Source organism: Oncorhynchus clarkii, chromosome 25 (genome assembly GCF_045791955.1).
Source record: "Oncorhynchus clarkii lewisi isolate Uvic-CL-2024 chromosome 25, UVic_Ocla_1.0, whole genome shotgun sequence".
Classification (NCBI taxonomy): domain Eukaryota; kingdom Metazoa; phylum Chordata; class Actinopteri; order Salmoniformes; family Salmonidae; genus Oncorhynchus; species Oncorhynchus clarkii.
In genome coordinates this window covers 17,645,800-17,662,655 of record NC_092171.1, presented here as the reverse complement: position 1 = coordinate 17,662,655, position 16,856 = coordinate 17,645,800, and the positions used below count along the sequence as shown (strand labels likewise).

General features: G+C 42.4%; 1 protein-coding gene across 1 annotated transcript in view; it reads right to left on the bottom strand.

Moving 5' to 3' along the window:
* The window catches only part of LOC139384057 (dnaJ homolog subfamily C member 17-like), a 491,465-nt gene that overhangs the window by 302,601 nt on the left and 172,008 nt on the right, over positions 1-16,856 (bottom strand). The gene's annotated exons all lie outside the window — the stretch shown is intronic.

Genomic DNA, 16,856 nt, shown 5'->3' with positions numbered 1-16,856 from the left:
TTGAAATGTATTTTCCATAACCCAAAATATTGCATTTTCAGCTGTTTGAAGCTGGTGTACAGAACAGAAAGTGGAAAACACAAAAACAAAACTTAAGAACAGAAAGCATAGAAATAGTGCACATAGAACAGCTTCTTAGACTTGCTTTCAATGAGAATGACAGATCTATAATGCACATTTCTATGTGAATTTGGTCGGGTTGCCCAAAAAGTTACATGTTGCAGCTTTAAGCCACATGCCTTGCTGTTTAACGTTTAATGTTAATTTTTTGTTTTCCCATTGGTTCTGGGAACGAGGCAATACGTTTCCTATACGTTCTGAGAACGGAAGTGAACATTTTGCCTGTTCTGGGAATATACATTTGTAAGTTTCAGGGATGTTCCGAGAAAATTTTACTATGGTTACCTGAAAGTTTTCCTGCAAGATTTTATTAACGTTCTGAGAATGGAAAATATAGGTTATTTAAAGGTAATTAAATAACATTCTGAGAACATGTTTCAATAACACTGCTGGCTTAGGTTAACTGTTTTGAACTCCCAAGCACAGATAGGACAAATGAATCATGCTAACACATGGATTTTTTTTATTGTGGCACGGCATCAATGGGATTCAAACCTATGATCTTCTGTACTTTCCATGGAATTAGTCCACTACGCCAACAGGATGAAGCTAGCATGCCATCTTTTTTCAACACATACAAAGCTGTTCATTTTAGTCTATTCAAACAGACCCCATTTTAAGGAAACAAGCACTCATTAAGATCAGGTGTGGCCAATCAGTGGGCGCTGCAGCACACCTGAACACACTTAATAAGATAGACGATAGCGTGTGTTCTCTGAACGCTACTTAAAGTTTCTTATGGAATAATTTTGCACGCCCAATTTTTCAGTTTTTGATTTGTTAAAAAAGTTTGAAATATCCAATAAATGTCGTTCCACTTCATGATTGTGTCCCACTTGTTGTTGATTCTTCACAAAAAAATACAGTTTTATATCTTTATGTTTGAAGCCTGAAATGTGGCAAACGGTCGCAAAGTTCAAGGGGGCCGAATACTTTCGCAAGGCACTGTATATGTTTTTCAGGACGTTATGTGTTAGCTGGGCTGGAGGTAAGACGATGTCATTTCCATGCCTGTGGGTTCTTTGTTTATCCTTGTGAACTTTTTACCCATAACAGCAGCATTGGAAAACAGGAGGGACGAAATAGAGAAGAGATAGATGGATAAATATGATAGAAAGAGAATATTTGACCAGTGCTTCACCACATTCCTGGTGTATAAGGTGATCGGGTGTCGACTGCCCCAAGAGGAATCCCTTTGACAGTTCTATCTGCTCTACGATCAATAGTACCGCTAGGTTGTAAACAATTTTTTTTAAGACATCAAAGCATGATACTGCTGCCTGATGAGTTGGATCAGTAGTACATGTCTATTATTGATAGAGGGGAAGGGGCGCTCCTCTCAGAGAAAGTAGGACAACATTTAGTTGAGAACATTGAACCAACACTATTCATCTCCTGTAGACACAGTTGCTGATTTAAACTTTTGGACACATAAATGGTAGTATACTGTATATTAATTTACAGCCATAACTAATGATCCAGTGAAAGCTCTATGCACCAGCTGTAGTAAGCACTACAGGATATGTTACCCTTGAATGATGTTAGGCCAATTCTGTGGATAGGCCATATGCATAATCTTCATACAACCTTCAGACAGCGTACATTCATGGCAGCCTTTTCGGTTGATCCTGTGAACCTCACCCCTGGATGCTCCCCACATCTGTCACATAAAATTGTGGATGTATGGATCCCCAACTGTGTACCTGAATTATCTCTCTGCACCACTGGATCAATAGTTTCCCCATAGATAACCTGTTTTTCCTTTGATGTTTGGATTGCATTGTGTCGGGTAGCCAACTAAGTTCTGCTCTGTTTTGTTTTGATTCCTGTCGTGCTGCTCAGTTTTGAAATGTATGTGTTTTGAATTTATCTTCTCAGAAAATGTCATTTATTGATATCAATGTATGTGATTATCAAACAGAAAAGAGTGGCTGGGAATGCACTTGCCTCTCAAGAGCATGGGTGTCAGTCAGAGAAGGTATGTAGTCCACATCATATGCATCTCTGCTGCTGGAATGTTAAATATTGATGTGTAAAACCTCTCCAACATATGGATTAACATCAATAATTGATGATGGGAGGCCATGTGGCAGCCTAACTTATCTTTACCATGCCAATTTCCTTCACAATAATAACATCACTCCTATACTCTCACTTTGCTGTTTCACTTTGCCCATAGGCAATAGCTCTCCACTGTAACTGTAACAGGGAACACAGGAACACAGGCATAGCAGATCTGCTTCTAATGAGCCAGGCACCGTTTCTGGGTCACTCTTCGCTGAGAAGTTCACATGAAAGCAGCTTTATTGATTCTCAAACCAGGCGAATATGCTCTGAAGGGCTCCTCTGTCTCTACTCCCACCACCACCACCACCACCAACACCAACCCCCCATCTCAGCTTGATCTGAGCTCTTTGTGGACAGGCTCAGCAGAAAGTCACGTTTCTTTGTTTTCATCCAACTGGTCAGATAAATTACAATCAAAACCCATTGTTTGTTTTCTTGCGTTCTGTGAGGATCCTGACATTATCGCTGTGACCTTTCCATTAGAAAATTAATCCCCATCCTTCCAAGGAGCTTAACCATATTCATGTAGCCTATAGCATTTAAAGACTCCGATATGTGTCCCCATATATAAAGACAAAAACCAGTGTTGTAGAACCCAGTAACCTATATAATTCTCACTCAATTGTATTCAGAAATCACTGTCAAATATGTTAATTGAGTCCCATAGCGCTCTAGTATTACTTCACTAATCAAAGCGTGGTGAACCTACCAGGGTATGCTAATCAGAGTTTATATAACAAAAGGGACCCTCTAATAGCTCTAACTGAGTGGTATGTAAAGCAGGATGTAAAAGCCTTGGGCTCTGTAGGGGATCTCCCTGCTTCAGGCTAATAAGTCAATGGGTCCTTTCAACGGCTAATGTGCAGACAGTGGGATTCAATGGGAGCCCCAGGCCACCTGCAGCTGAGCCAGGGGCAGGGATGATGACATCACCTTGGACAAAAGAACCCCTCTGAACTCAAGCTGTGAGGATTTGGTTATGGTAATTCACCACCAAGGTTGGCTGAGCACTGTATACAGTGACCTATGTTGGGCTCCATCACAGCCAAGTACGGCAACTCCACCACCACGGACCGCAAGGCTCTTCACAGGGTGATACGTGCAGCTGAAATCCCCATTGGGTCCACACTGTCCCTACACCACACCTAAAACACCAGGTGTTCTCCCTGCTTCAATTACTAAAACGCGGACAGTAAAGGACCATCATGACAAAAACTGAAGGACTGGCCAATAGTTTCTACCCTCAGACCATCAGGCTGCTAAATAGCCACCATTAGTTCGTTACCTGCTCCCCCCACTACCCCCTCCATGAACATCCCCACACCCTCAACTCTCACTTATCTCACTTAAAAAATAACAATCATTATTTCACCTTTATTTACCAGGTAGGCTGGTAATAGCAAAATAGAAAAAAAGGAAGTCTATGTACAGTGTGTGCAAATGGCATGAGGAGGTAAGGCAATAAATAGGCCATGGTAGCGAAGTAATTACAATTTAGCAAATTAACACTGGAGTGATAGATGTGCAGATGATGATGTAAAAGTATACTGGTGTGCAAAAGAGCAGAAAAGTAAATAAAAACAATATGGGGATGAGGTAGGTAGATTGGATGGGCTATTTACAGGTGGGCTGTGTACAGCTGCAGCGATCGGTTAGCTGCTCAGTTAGCTGATGTTTAAAGTTAGTGAGGGAAATATACAGTGCCTTGCGAAAGTATTCGGCCCCCTTGAACTTTGCGACCTTTTGCCACATTTCAGGCTTCAAACATAAAGATATAAAACTGTATTTTTTTGTGAAGAATCAACAACAAGTGGGACACAATCATGAAGTGGAACGACATTTATTGGATATTTCAAACTTTTTTAACAAATCAAAAACTGAAAAATTGGGCGTGCAAAATTATTCAGCCCCCTTAAGTTAATACTTTGTAGCGCCACCTTTTGCTGCGATTACAGCTGTAAGTCGCTTGGGGTATGTCTCTATCAGTTTTGCACATCGAGAGACTGAATTTTTTTCCCATTCCTCCTTGCAAAACAGCTCGAGCTCAGTGAGGTTGGATGGAGAGCGTTTGTGAACAGCAGTTTTCAGTTCTTTCCACAGATTCTCGATTGGATTCAGGTCTGGACTTTGACTTGGCCATTCTAACACCTGGATATGTTTATTTTTGAACCATTCCATTGTAGATTTTGCTTTATGTTTTGGATCATTGTCTTGTTGGAAGACAAATCTCCGTCCCAGTCTCAGGTCTTTTGCAGACTCCATCAGGTTTTCTTCCAGAATGGTCCTGTATTTGGCTCCATCCATCTTCCCATCAATTTTAACCATCTTCCCTGTCCCTGCTGAAGAAAAGCAGGCCCAAACCATGATGCTGCCACCACCATGTTTGACAGTGGGGATGGTGTGTTCAGCTGTGTTGCTTTTACGCCAAACATAACATTTTGCATTGTTGCCAAAAAGTTAAATTTTGGTTTCATCTGACCAGAGCACCTTCTTCCACATGTTTGGTGTGTCTCCCAGGTGGCTTGTGGCAAACTTTAAACAACACTTTTTATGGATATCTTTAAGAAATGGCTTTCTTCTTGCCACTCTTCCATAAAGGCCAGATTTGTGCAATATACGACTGATTGTTGTCCTATGGACAGAGTCTCCCACCTCAGCTGTAGATCTCTGCAGTTCATCCAGAGTGATCATGGGCCTCTTGGCTACATCTCTGATCAGTCTTCTCCTTGTATGAGCTGAAAGTTTAGAGGGACGGCCAGGTCTTGGTAGATTTGCAGTGGTCTGATACTCCTTCCATTTCAATATTATCGCTTGCACAGTGCTCCTTGGGATGTTTAAAGCTTGGGAAATCTTTTTGTATCCAAATCCGGCTTTAAACTTCTTCACAACAATATCTCGGACCTGCCTGGTGTGTTCCTTGTTCTTCATGATGCGCTCTGCGCTTTTAACGGACCTCTGAGACTATCACAGTGCAGGTGCATTTATACGGAGACTTGATTACACACAGGTGGATTGTATTTATCATCATTAGTCATTTAGGTCAACATTGGATCATTCAGAGATCCTCACTGAACTTCTGGAGAGAGTTTGCTGCACTGAAAGTAAAGGGGCTGAATAATTTTGCACGCCCAATTTTTCAGTTTTTGATTTGTTAAAAAAGTTTGAAATATCCAATAAATGTTGTTCCACTTCATGATTGTGTCCCACTTGTTGTTGATTCTTCACAAAAAAATACAGTTTTATATCTTTATGTTTGAAGCCTGAAATGTGGCAAAAGGTCGCAAAGTTCAAGGGGGCCGAATACTTTCGCAATGCACTGTAAGTCTCCAGCTTCAGCGATTTTTGCAATTCGTTCCAGTCATTGGCAGCAGAGAACTGTATGGAGGTGTTGGCTTTGGGGATGACCAGTGAGGTATACCTGCTGGGGCGCATACTACACATACTACGGGTGGGTGTTGTTATCGTGACCAGTGAGTTGAGGTAAGGCTTATAGATGACCTGTGGGCCTGGTAACGAATATGTAGCGAGGACCAGCCGACAAGAGCATACAGGTTGCAGTGGTGGGTGGTGTATGGGGCTTTGGTGACAAAACGGGTGGCACTGTGATAGACTGCATTCAGTTTGCAGAGTATAGTGTTGGAGGCTATTTTGTAGATGACATTGCCGAAGTCGAGGATTAGTAGGATAGTCAGTTTTACTAGGGTATGTTTGGCGGCGTGAGTGAAGGAGGCTTTGTTGCGAAATAGAAAGCTGATTCTAGATGTAATGATGGATTGAAGATGTTTAATATGAGTCTGGAAGGAGAGTTTACAATCTAGCCAGACACCTAGGTATTTGTAGTTGTCCACATATTCTAAGTCGGAACCGCCCAGAGTAGTGATGCTAGTCGGGCGGGCAGGTGCGGGCAGCGAACGTTTGAATAGCATGCATTTTGTTTTACTAGCGTTTAAGAGCAGTTGGAGGCCACGGAAGGAGTGTTGTATGGCATTGAAGCTCGTTTGGAGGTTTGTTAACACAGTGTCCAAAGAAGGGCCAGATGTATACAGAATGGTATCGTCTGCGTAGAGGTGGATCAGGGAATCACCCTCAGCAAGAACAACATCGTTGATATATACAGAGAAAAGAGTCGGCCCGAGAATTGAACCCTGTGGCACCCCCATAGAGACTGCCAGAGGTCCGGACAACAGGCCCTCCGATTTGACACACTGAACTCTGTCTGAAAAGTAGCTGGTGAACCAGGCGAGGCAGTCATTTGAGAAACCAAGGCTGTTGAGTGCCGATAAGAATATGGTGATTGACAGAGTCGAAAGCCTTGGCCAGGTTGATGAAGACGGCTGCACAGTACTGTCTTTTATCGAAAATGGTTATGATATCGTTTAGTACCTTGAGCGTGGCTGAGGTGCACCCGTGACAAGCTCGGAAACCGGATTGCACAGCGGAGAAGGTACGGTGGCATTTGAAATTATCAGTGATCTGTTTTATTAACTTGGCTTTCGAAGACTTTAGAAAGGCAGGGCAGGATGGATATATTCCGGCACAGCCAGAAGAGGACTGGCCACCCCACATAGCCTGGTTCCTCTCTAGGTTTCTTCCTAGGTTTTGGCCTTTCTAGGGAGTTTTTCCTAGCCACCGTGCTTCTACACCTGCATTGCTTGCTGTTTGGGGTTTTAGGCTGGGTTTCTGTACAGCACTTTGAGATATCAGCTGATGTACGAAGGGCTATATAAATAAATTTGATTTGATTTGATATAGGTCTGTATCAGTTTGGGTCTAGAGTGTCACCCCCTTTGAAGAGGGGGATGACTTAAATTACCTGGACATGTATTTCTTCATTACTGCCACAGTTGTTATTATGTATATAGTGCTATTTCAATTTCTATTGTTGCTTTTTATTACCATTTTCATTATTTTATTTCACTTAGTCCTGCATATTGGAGCTCAAGGCCAAAGATTTTCACAGTATCCTGCAATCACACCTGTGACTATTAAAAACTGAATCCAACGGTAGGAAGGAATGTCATAAAACCAGATTTAATCATGAACCCCAATTAAAACCCTTAGGACCTGACCCATTAACCATCTATGTGTTTTATTTAAAGTTGAATCTACATTATGAGTTTTGACATGCATAATGCGTAATGCATGTACTTTTAATTTAGTAAGTAAAGTATAAATAATTATTTTATTTTGCCAATGTTTACTAGTTTGTCATCATTATGTAAATGCCTGCCTTTCAATGTGTCCCTCTGTTTGCGACGCATATCTCACAATAAAGCTGCACCAAATAGCTACTGCATGTGTCATCTCCCATGTTAAGTAACCTACTCAGTCACACCTATCACGCCTGACCCTGTCCAAACCCTTGAGAGGATCTGAGCTGCACACTACATGCCATAGGACTCCTAGCATCACTTGTCCCTTGAGACTGTGCCAGATGTGATATCAAAATCCTCACAGTGTAAAAATCCTCACAATTCAATTTTGGGAGGATTTGTACATCACACCGGCCAGGGATGCCCAGGCAAGCACCAGTCAGACAGAAAATAAATCAACCCATCGGCAGCCATTCAGACAGAGCAGACAGACAGTGCCCTAACCCAATACCTCACCCTGTCGGATGATGTTACATTGTCTCCTGCCACAAACTGGTGACATTCACCACTGACAGTGATCATCATCAACAGATGAATGTTTATAAGGAATTATCCATATGAGCCGTTTACGTAATTCAACAATGAACCACAAAGTAAGCTACAAGTAGTAGCATATCTATGGAGTTGTTGAAATTGAATAGCCCACAAATATTTACTTGAATAACACTTTTGGTGTAACACCTGTGAGACAGATGCATGATGAAATCCTCAGTTCATAATGTAATCGGATCTGTGGGTGTCACCTGCAGTGAGGTCATTATGCAGCGCCTCTCCTCATTTAAACCACTGACTCACCCAAGGGCTACACAACAGACAAGAAAGGGGTGCTGAATATGGAGAAATTATTCATTTATTTTGAGGATATGAGAGTATGTCAATTTGAGGGTGAATACATCACCCCAAGAAAGCCGTGCATGGCTGAGGTCATTTTGTTTTTCAAATCTGTCATGACACCAAAATACTTGTCTGCATCCAAGATATTTAGCATAATGATGAAAGATTATGGGAAGAAGAGGCACCTTATCTTAAAGACCTATCAGTACATTCTCTTTAACCTCTTTAATTGTATTTTTTCCTATAACACCCTCGCAGCATGCCTCTCTCAGCAGGTCTCCCAGTAGTGACCTGTCCTCACCTTCACTTCTACATTCCTCTGCTTTGTTCCACTGTTTCTCTCACTTATCTGTGACTCTTCTCCTATACTTCACACCTCTATAGTAAAGCTGGTCAGAACTCTAATCCTGGCCCTATCCCAGGCTCTTCACACCTCTGTGTGGCCCTTCTGGCCTGCACCTGAGAGGGGATTAACTGACCAATGGCCCCCCACTGCCCTCTTCTCTTCCCTCACCATGCTCCAGTGTCACCACTCGCCCCCAATGCTCTACTCCCATTTCCCCTTGACCCACTTAGCCCAGTCCGTGTCTTTGTCCACCAGCCACAGATCCCTGGGTTGGTTTACCAGAGGCGATGGAGAGGAGGGTTGTGAAACACCCCCCTGTGTGCTTACAGATGGGTGATGTCATGGCGAGACACCACCTCAGGGATGGCTGAAGTTTGGAGATGTCATAGCGTGGTGAAACAGTGTCTGGTGAGGTGAGAGAAAATATGTAATCATGGATCTGGAGGATCCTGAAATGTTCGGGATGAAGACGATGTCATACATTCACATAGATCAACAAGGCACATGTCCTGATTCAGGAGGCAGTTATTTCAGTTATAGGTTATCAACAAACCGGAATATTTTAACCCTCCTTCTACCAACTGGGATCATTTTGACCCCAGAGGCATATATATATTTTTTTATCATAGTCCAAAGGTAATTTATTCCATGTTCTAAAATTTCATGAATTTGTCAATCAATTTGTTCTTAATAAATCTAAATCATTGTTTGGTGTTTCTGTATCAATATAGGCTTTTGGGGCTCTGCCTATGGTAAATTGCTAGATATGATCTTAACTTGAATCCAGGTATCTCTAGAGACTTAAAATTAAGTAATAAATATCATCAGAAGGTGGAGGAGGACCTGTATCAGTGATTATGACCAAATAGACAGATCACCTGCAGAGATGGAGCACCTATGATTACATCTGTTTACAACTAGGTATGACCGTGTACACAATCTAAACTACCTTACTTATATGCTTAGTTGTTTTCAAAAAAGCTCATAAAGATCTGTCAGTAGGATGAATACTTCATACAGAAACCAGCTATCCTCTGAATGTACACATAGTGCTATATTGGTGTGTATTCTCTGTAAAATATTTATTCTACTGACAATTTTACCAGAATTCCTATAATATCCTCCAATATTCTATATGCAACTTGTTATGGTATTTGGGTTGCTATAACATTTGATTGGAAGTGACTTTGAGGATTTGGGTATGCTTTTTGAAACATCCTGCCATAGGCCCTACCACTCACATTGTTCTACTCCCATTGTTTGACTAGCAGCTAATGCTGTCTGTCTGAGGGGTAAGTAAGCAAAAAAGACTAAGCCATATTTTTGGTAATTGTCTCGCATGGTTTAATGGATTAATCACTTTTTGGCAATAAAATTAAGCAGAGACCTAGAGCAGCACTGCCCCCTTAAGATTCCGATCCTTCTTGGCAGCGTTGGTCCTGCAAGGCCAAAGCCCCCTAAAGGGAGAGCATAATATACAAAGAAATTCTGAAAGCTGCTAATGAGAATCTAGCCGGTGGTGATTCCGGTGGGGTGCCCCCACACAGGCAGTGGCAGTGCTGGCAACACTAGCTGCAGTAACCCATGGGTAGGGGGTCACACTTGGACATTCAGAGAGGGGGTATATTATTGTGGCCCTGGTGGCATAAAATCAAAAGTCTGACTGCATAGAGTTGCTTAGGAATATGGTCAATACGGGGGACTGTGTTTCAGGGGAAAGGGGTACATTTGACCTCCATCATCTAGGACGTGACAATGGTTAATAAAATCTCCCCATTTTTGCAGGCTTTCTCATACAGCTGCAACTGTATATGCATTCGTAAATCAAGACCTTTCTTGAGTTGGGCTCTGGGATGGTGCAACTGTTGAGAATGTGAGCCTATGGTTGTGTGGGGGAAAGGGGTTGAGTGTGTATGAGTGTGTGGGTGTATGTGTGTATCCCACAACTGTTGAGAATGTGAGCCTATGGTTGTGTGGGGGAAAGGGGTTGAGTGTGTATGAGTGTGTGGGTGTATGTGTGTATCCCACAACTGTTGAGAATGTGAGCCTATGGTTGTGTGGGGGAAAGGGGTTGAGTGTGTATGAGTGTGTGGGTGTATGTGTGTATCCCACAACTGTTGAGAATGTGAGCCTATGGTTGTGTGGGGGAAAGGGGTTGAGTGTGTATGAGTGTGTGGGTGTATGTGTGTATCCCACAACTGTTGAGAATGTGAGCCTATGGTTGTGTGGGGGAAAGGGGTTGAGTGTGTATGAGTGTGTGGGTGTATGTGTGTATCCCACAACTGTTGAGAATGTGAGCCTATGGTTGTGTGGGGGAAAGGGGTTGAGTGTGTATGAGTGTGTGGGTGTATGTGTGTATCCCACAACTGTTGAGAATGTGAGCCTATGGTTGTGTGGGGGAAAGGGGTTGAGTGTGTATGAGTGTGTGGGTGTATGTGTGTATCCCACAACTGTTGAGAATGTGAGCCTATGGTTGTGTGGGGGAAAGGGGTTGAGTGTGTATGAGTGTGTGGGTGTATGTGTGTATCCCACAACTGTTGAGAATGTGAGCCTATGGTTGTGTGGGGGAAAGGGGTTGAGTGTGTATGAGTGTGTGGGTGTATGTGTGTATCCCACAACTGTTGAGAATGTGAGCCTATGGTTGTGTGGGGGAAAGGGGTTGAGTGTGTATGAGTGTGTGGGTGTATGTGTGTATCCCACAACTGTTGAGAATGTGAGCCTATGGTTGTGTGGGGGAAAGGGGTTGAGTGTGTATGAGTGTGTGGGTGTATGTGTGTATCCCACAACTGTTGAGAATGTGAGCCTATGGTTGTGTGGGGGAAAGGGGTTGAGTGTGTATGAGTGTGTGGGTGTATGTGTGTATCCCACAACTGTTGAGAATGTGAGCCTATGGTTGTGTGGGGGAAAGGGGTTGAGTGTGTATGAGTGTGTGGGTGTATGTGTGTATCCCACAACTGTTGAGAATGTGAGCCTATGGTTGTGTGGGGGAAAGGGGTTGAGTGTGTATGAGTGTGTGGGTGTATGTGTGTATCCCACAACTGTTGAGAATGTGAGCCTATGGTTGTGTGGGGGAAAGGGGTTGAGTGTGTATGAGTGTGTGGGTGTATGTGTGTATCCCACAACTGTTGAGAATGTGAGCCTATGGTTGTGTGGGGGAAAGGGGTTGAGTGTGTATGAGTGTGTGGGTGTATGTGTGTATCCCACAACTGTTGAGAATGTGAGCCTATGGTTGTGTGGGGGAAAGGGGTTGAGTGTGTATGAGTGTGTGGGTGTATGTGTGTATCCCACAACTGTTGAGAATGTGAGCCTATGGTTGTGTGGGGGAAAGGGGTTGAGTGTGTATGAGTGTGTGGGTGTATGTGTGTATCCCACAACTGTTGAGAATGTGAGCCTATGGTTGTGTGGGGGAAAGGGGTTGAGTGTGTATGAGTGTGTGGGTGTATGTGTGTATCCCACAACTGTTGAGAATGTGAGCCTATGGTTGTGTGGGGGAAAGGGGTTGAGTGTGTATGAGTGTGTGGGTGTATGTGTGTATCCCACAACTGTTGAGAATGTGAGCCTATGGTTGTGTGGGGGAAAGGGGTTGAGTGTGTATGAGTGTGTGGGTGTATGTGTGTATCCCACAACTGTTGAGAATGTGAGCCTATGGTTGTGTGGGGGAAAGGGGTTGAGTGTGTATGAGTGTGTGGGTGTATGTGTGTATCCCACAACTGTTGAGAATGTGAGCCTATGGTTGTGTGGGGGAAAGGGGTTGAGTGTGTATGAGTGTGTGGGTGTATGTGTGTATCCCACAACTGTTGAGAATGTGAGCCTATGGTTGTGTGGGGGAAAGGGGTTGAGTGTGTATGAGTGTGTGGGTGTATGTGTGTATCCCACAACTGTTGAGAATGTGAGCCTATGGTTGTGTGGGGGAAAGGGGTTGAGTGTGTATGAGTGTGTGGGTGTATGTGTGTATCCCACAACTGTTGAGAATGTGAGCCTATGGTTGTGTGGGGGAAAGGGGTTGAGTGTGTATGAGTGTGTGGGTGTATGTGTGTATCCCACAACTGTTGAGAATGTGAGCCTATGGTTGTGTGGGGGAAAGGGGTTGAGTGTGTATGAGTGTGTGGGTGTATGTGTGTATCCCACAACTGTTGAGAATGTGAGCCTATGGTTGTGTGGGGGAAAGGGGTTGAGTGTGTATGAGTGTGTGGGTGTATGTGTGTATCCCACAACTGTTGAGAATGTGAGCCTATGGTTGTGTGGGGGAAAGGGGTTGAGTGTGTATGAGTGTGTGGGTGTATGTGTGTATCCCACAACTGTTGAGAATGTGAGCCTATGGTTGTGTGGGGGAAAGGGGTTGAGTGTGTATGAGTGTGTGGGTGTATGTGTGTATCCCACAACTGTTGAGAATGTGAGCCTATGGTTGTGTGGGGGAAAGGGGTTGAGTGTGTATGAGTGTGTGGGTGTATGTGTGTATCCCACAACTGTTGAGAATGTGAGCCTATGGTTGTGTGGGGGAAAGGGGTTGAGTGTGTATGAGTGTGTGGGTGTATGTGTGTATCCCACAACTGTTGCGATGGAGTAAAATATGTTAGGGTGTCATGCCCTGACCTTAGAGAGCTGTTTTATTCCTCTATTTGGTTAGGTCAGGGTGTGTTGTGGGGTGGGCATTCTATGTTCTACTTTCCATGTTTTGTATTTCTTTGTTTTGGCCGGGTATGGTTCTCAATCATGGACTCTATCTATCGTTGTCTCTGATTGGGAACCATACTTAGGCAGCCCTTTTTCCCACCTGTCTTTGTGGGTAGTTAACTTTGTTTGTGGCACTTAGCCCTGTAAGCATCATGGTCGTTTTTGTATTGTTTATTGTTTTTGCTGGCGACATTCAAGTAAGTAGGAAAATGTACCCTCACCACGTTGCACCTTGGTCTTCTTCCAGCAACGGCCGTGACAGGGAAAATATAGGATGATTCACTAATATAATAATATATAATAATTGCTTGCAATAATGTAATTTTGGTATTGGCAAGACTGGTGAGAGGTAAATCCTTTGCATAAATTGCCTACAATATTATAGATAATAAAAGCTAATTATGGAAAATACGAAACAGGATTAAAAATATATATATATATATGGCTATATATAATACAAATCGAGGTGAGGGTGTTGGAAATGCATTTGGAGGTTGAGCTACTTATGTTCTGTAAATGGCACTGTGTGCTCTTTTCCAAGAATGGAGCCCAGTCTCTTCAGGGCTATGGGATACGGGGGGTTGGGGGTGGTCTGCCGGGCAATGGGATGCCAACCCAACTCGGGATGAGGAGGGCTTTTAGCGGGTGAAATAGTGGGGGCCAATTGGAGGTTTACTTAGTGGCAATGCAAATATCATGGTACAGCTATATAGGCACTCAATCATCATGTTACTTTTTGATGGTACGTTTACAAACATATATTTTGATAAATAGAATTGAAAGTTGTGTCTCATTATGGTAAGTGGTGAAATAAGTATAGCCAGTTACAATTGTAATGGCTTAGCAGATAATAAGAAAAGATTAGTATTTACCTGACTAAAAGAGAAGGAATATAGTGTATATTGTTTACAGGAAACTCATTCAACAATTTTAGATTGTGGGTGAAATATATTTCTCCTGTGGGCAAAGAAATTCAAAAGTGGTGATGTTATTAATTAACAGTAATTTTGATCCAAATGTGCAAATTGTCCAAACAGATCGTCAAGGTAAATGGATTATTTTAAATATGTTATTGAACAATAAACAGATATGGCTTACTAACCTATGTGTCCAAATAATGATGATCCAAGTTTCTTTGAAAATATATATAAGAATTGATCAACTCTACAAGCAACATTTATTAGGGATGTGAACTGGAGGCGAAGTCAGGTGCAGGAGAGCAGAGTGTAGTTATCAGGCACACTTTTTATTCCGGTCCAAACGAAAGCACATAAGTACATAAAGCGTGCCCAAAACACGGAACATAAACAAAAGTCTGGCGCGTAACAATACCCACATGACATCTAAACAATTTCACACAAAGACATGGAGGGGAACAGAGGACTACATACATTCATTGTGATTAGGAAACCAGGTGTGTATGGAACAAGACAAAACAAATGGAATATAACAAATGGAGTGGCGGTGGCTAGAAAGCCGGTGACGGCGATCGCCGAACGGCGCCCAAACAAGGAGAGGAGCCGACTTTGCTAGAAGTCGTGACAACATTAGACTCTATTGTTACGGTGGGAGATTTTAATACGGTCTTAAATACCTATATGGAACGGAAAGGATATTATACTATAAACTATCACCCTCAGGCTTTTAAGGAAATCATGAATGCCATGGATATATTGGAATAAGTGGATATATGGAGGTTTAAATACCCTGACCTAGTGAGATATACATGGCGGAGGCTTAATCAAGCTAGTCGTCTTGACTACTTTCTTAAGCCATTCTCTCTGGTACCAAAAGTTTAAAAAAGTGTTGATCGGGGACAGAATGGATTCAGGTCTGGACTTTGACTTGGCCATTCTAACACCTGGATATGTTTATTTTTGAACCATTCCATTGTAGATTTTGCTTTATGTTTTGGATCATTGTCTTGTTGGAAGACAAATCTCCGTCCCAGTCTCAGGTCTTTTGCAGACTCCATCAGGTTTCTTCCAAAATGGTCCTGTATTTGGCTCCATCCATCTTCCCATCAATTTTAACCATCTTCCCTGTCCCTGCTGAAGAAAAGCAGGCCCAAACCATGATGCTGCCACCACCATGTTTGACAGTGGGGATGGTGTGTTCAGGGTGATGAGCTGTGTTGCTTTTACCCCAAACATAACGTTTTGCATTGTTGCCAAAAAGTTCAATTTTGGTTTCATCTGACCAGAGCACCTTCTTCCACATGTTTGGTGTGTCTCCCAGGTGGCTTGTGGCAAACTTTAAACAACACTTTTTATGGATATCTTTAAGAAATGGCTTTCTTCTTGCCACTCTTCCATAAAGGCCAGATTTGTGCAATATACGACTGATTGTTGTCCTATGGACAGAGTCTCCCACCTCAGCTGTAGATCTCTGCAGTTCATCCAGAGTGATCATGGGCCTCTTGGCTGCATCTCTGATCAGTCTTCTCCTTGTATGAGCTGAAAGTTTAGAAGGACGGCCAGGTCTTGGTAGATTTGCAGTGGTCTGATACTCCTTCCATTTCAATATTATCGCTTGCACAGTGCTCCTTGGGATGTTTAAAGCTTGGGAAATATTTTTGTATCCAAATCCGGCTTTAATTAAACTTCTTCACAACAGTATCTCGGACCTGCCTGGTGTGTTCCTTGTTCTTCATGATGCTCTCTGCGCTTTTAACGGACCTCTGAGACTATCACAGTGCAGGTGCATTTATACGGAGACTTGATTACACACAGGTGGATTGTATTTATCATCATTAGTAATTTAGGTCAACATTGGATCATTCAGAGATCCTCACTGAACTTCTGGAGAGAGTTTGCTGCACTGAAAGTAAAGGGGCTGAATAATTTTGCACGCCCAATTGTTCAGTTTTTGATTTGTTAAAAAAGTTTGAAATATCCAATAAATGTCATTCCACTTCATGATGGTGTCCCACTTGTTGTTGATTCTTCACAAAAAAATACAGTAATATATCTTTATGTTTGAAGCCTGAAATGTGGCAAAAGTTCGCAAAGTTCAAGGGGGCCGAATACTTTCGCAAGGCACTGTATGTGGAAAAATGCACCAAATTCTTTTTCAATCTTCAATAAAGAAATGCTACCAATTATTTTTATTGAAACTTATTACAAATGATGGAGTCACACATTGTTCACCGAATGATATTTTGAAAGAGGAAGTAAAGTACTTTAAGAATGTTTTCGTTTCAGTCTCCTCCATCTCCACTAACCGAAGCTAATTGTAAGGATTTTTTCCCTAATAATAATAATAACAAATTAAGATCTGTACAGAGAGCCTCATGTGAAGGCCAAATTACAGAGGAGGAACTTCATAATACAATTAAAGCCTTTAAGGCTGGGAAAAGTCCAGGGCTGAATGGCATACCAGTAGAAGTATACCATTTTTTTATATACTCAGAGGACCATTATTAGCATGTTTTAACCACTCCTATATAAATGGTAGATTATCGGACTCACAACAAGTAGGTCTGATATCATTATTACTGAAACAGGACCCAAGCGGTATATATATAAAGATCCAGTCCATTTAAAAAATTGGAGGCCTGTTACACTTCAGTGTTGTGATGCAAAAATCCTAGCAAAATGCTTGGTGCATAGAGTTAAAAAAGTGTTGTCGTCTGTTATTCATCTTAATCAGACAGATTTTTT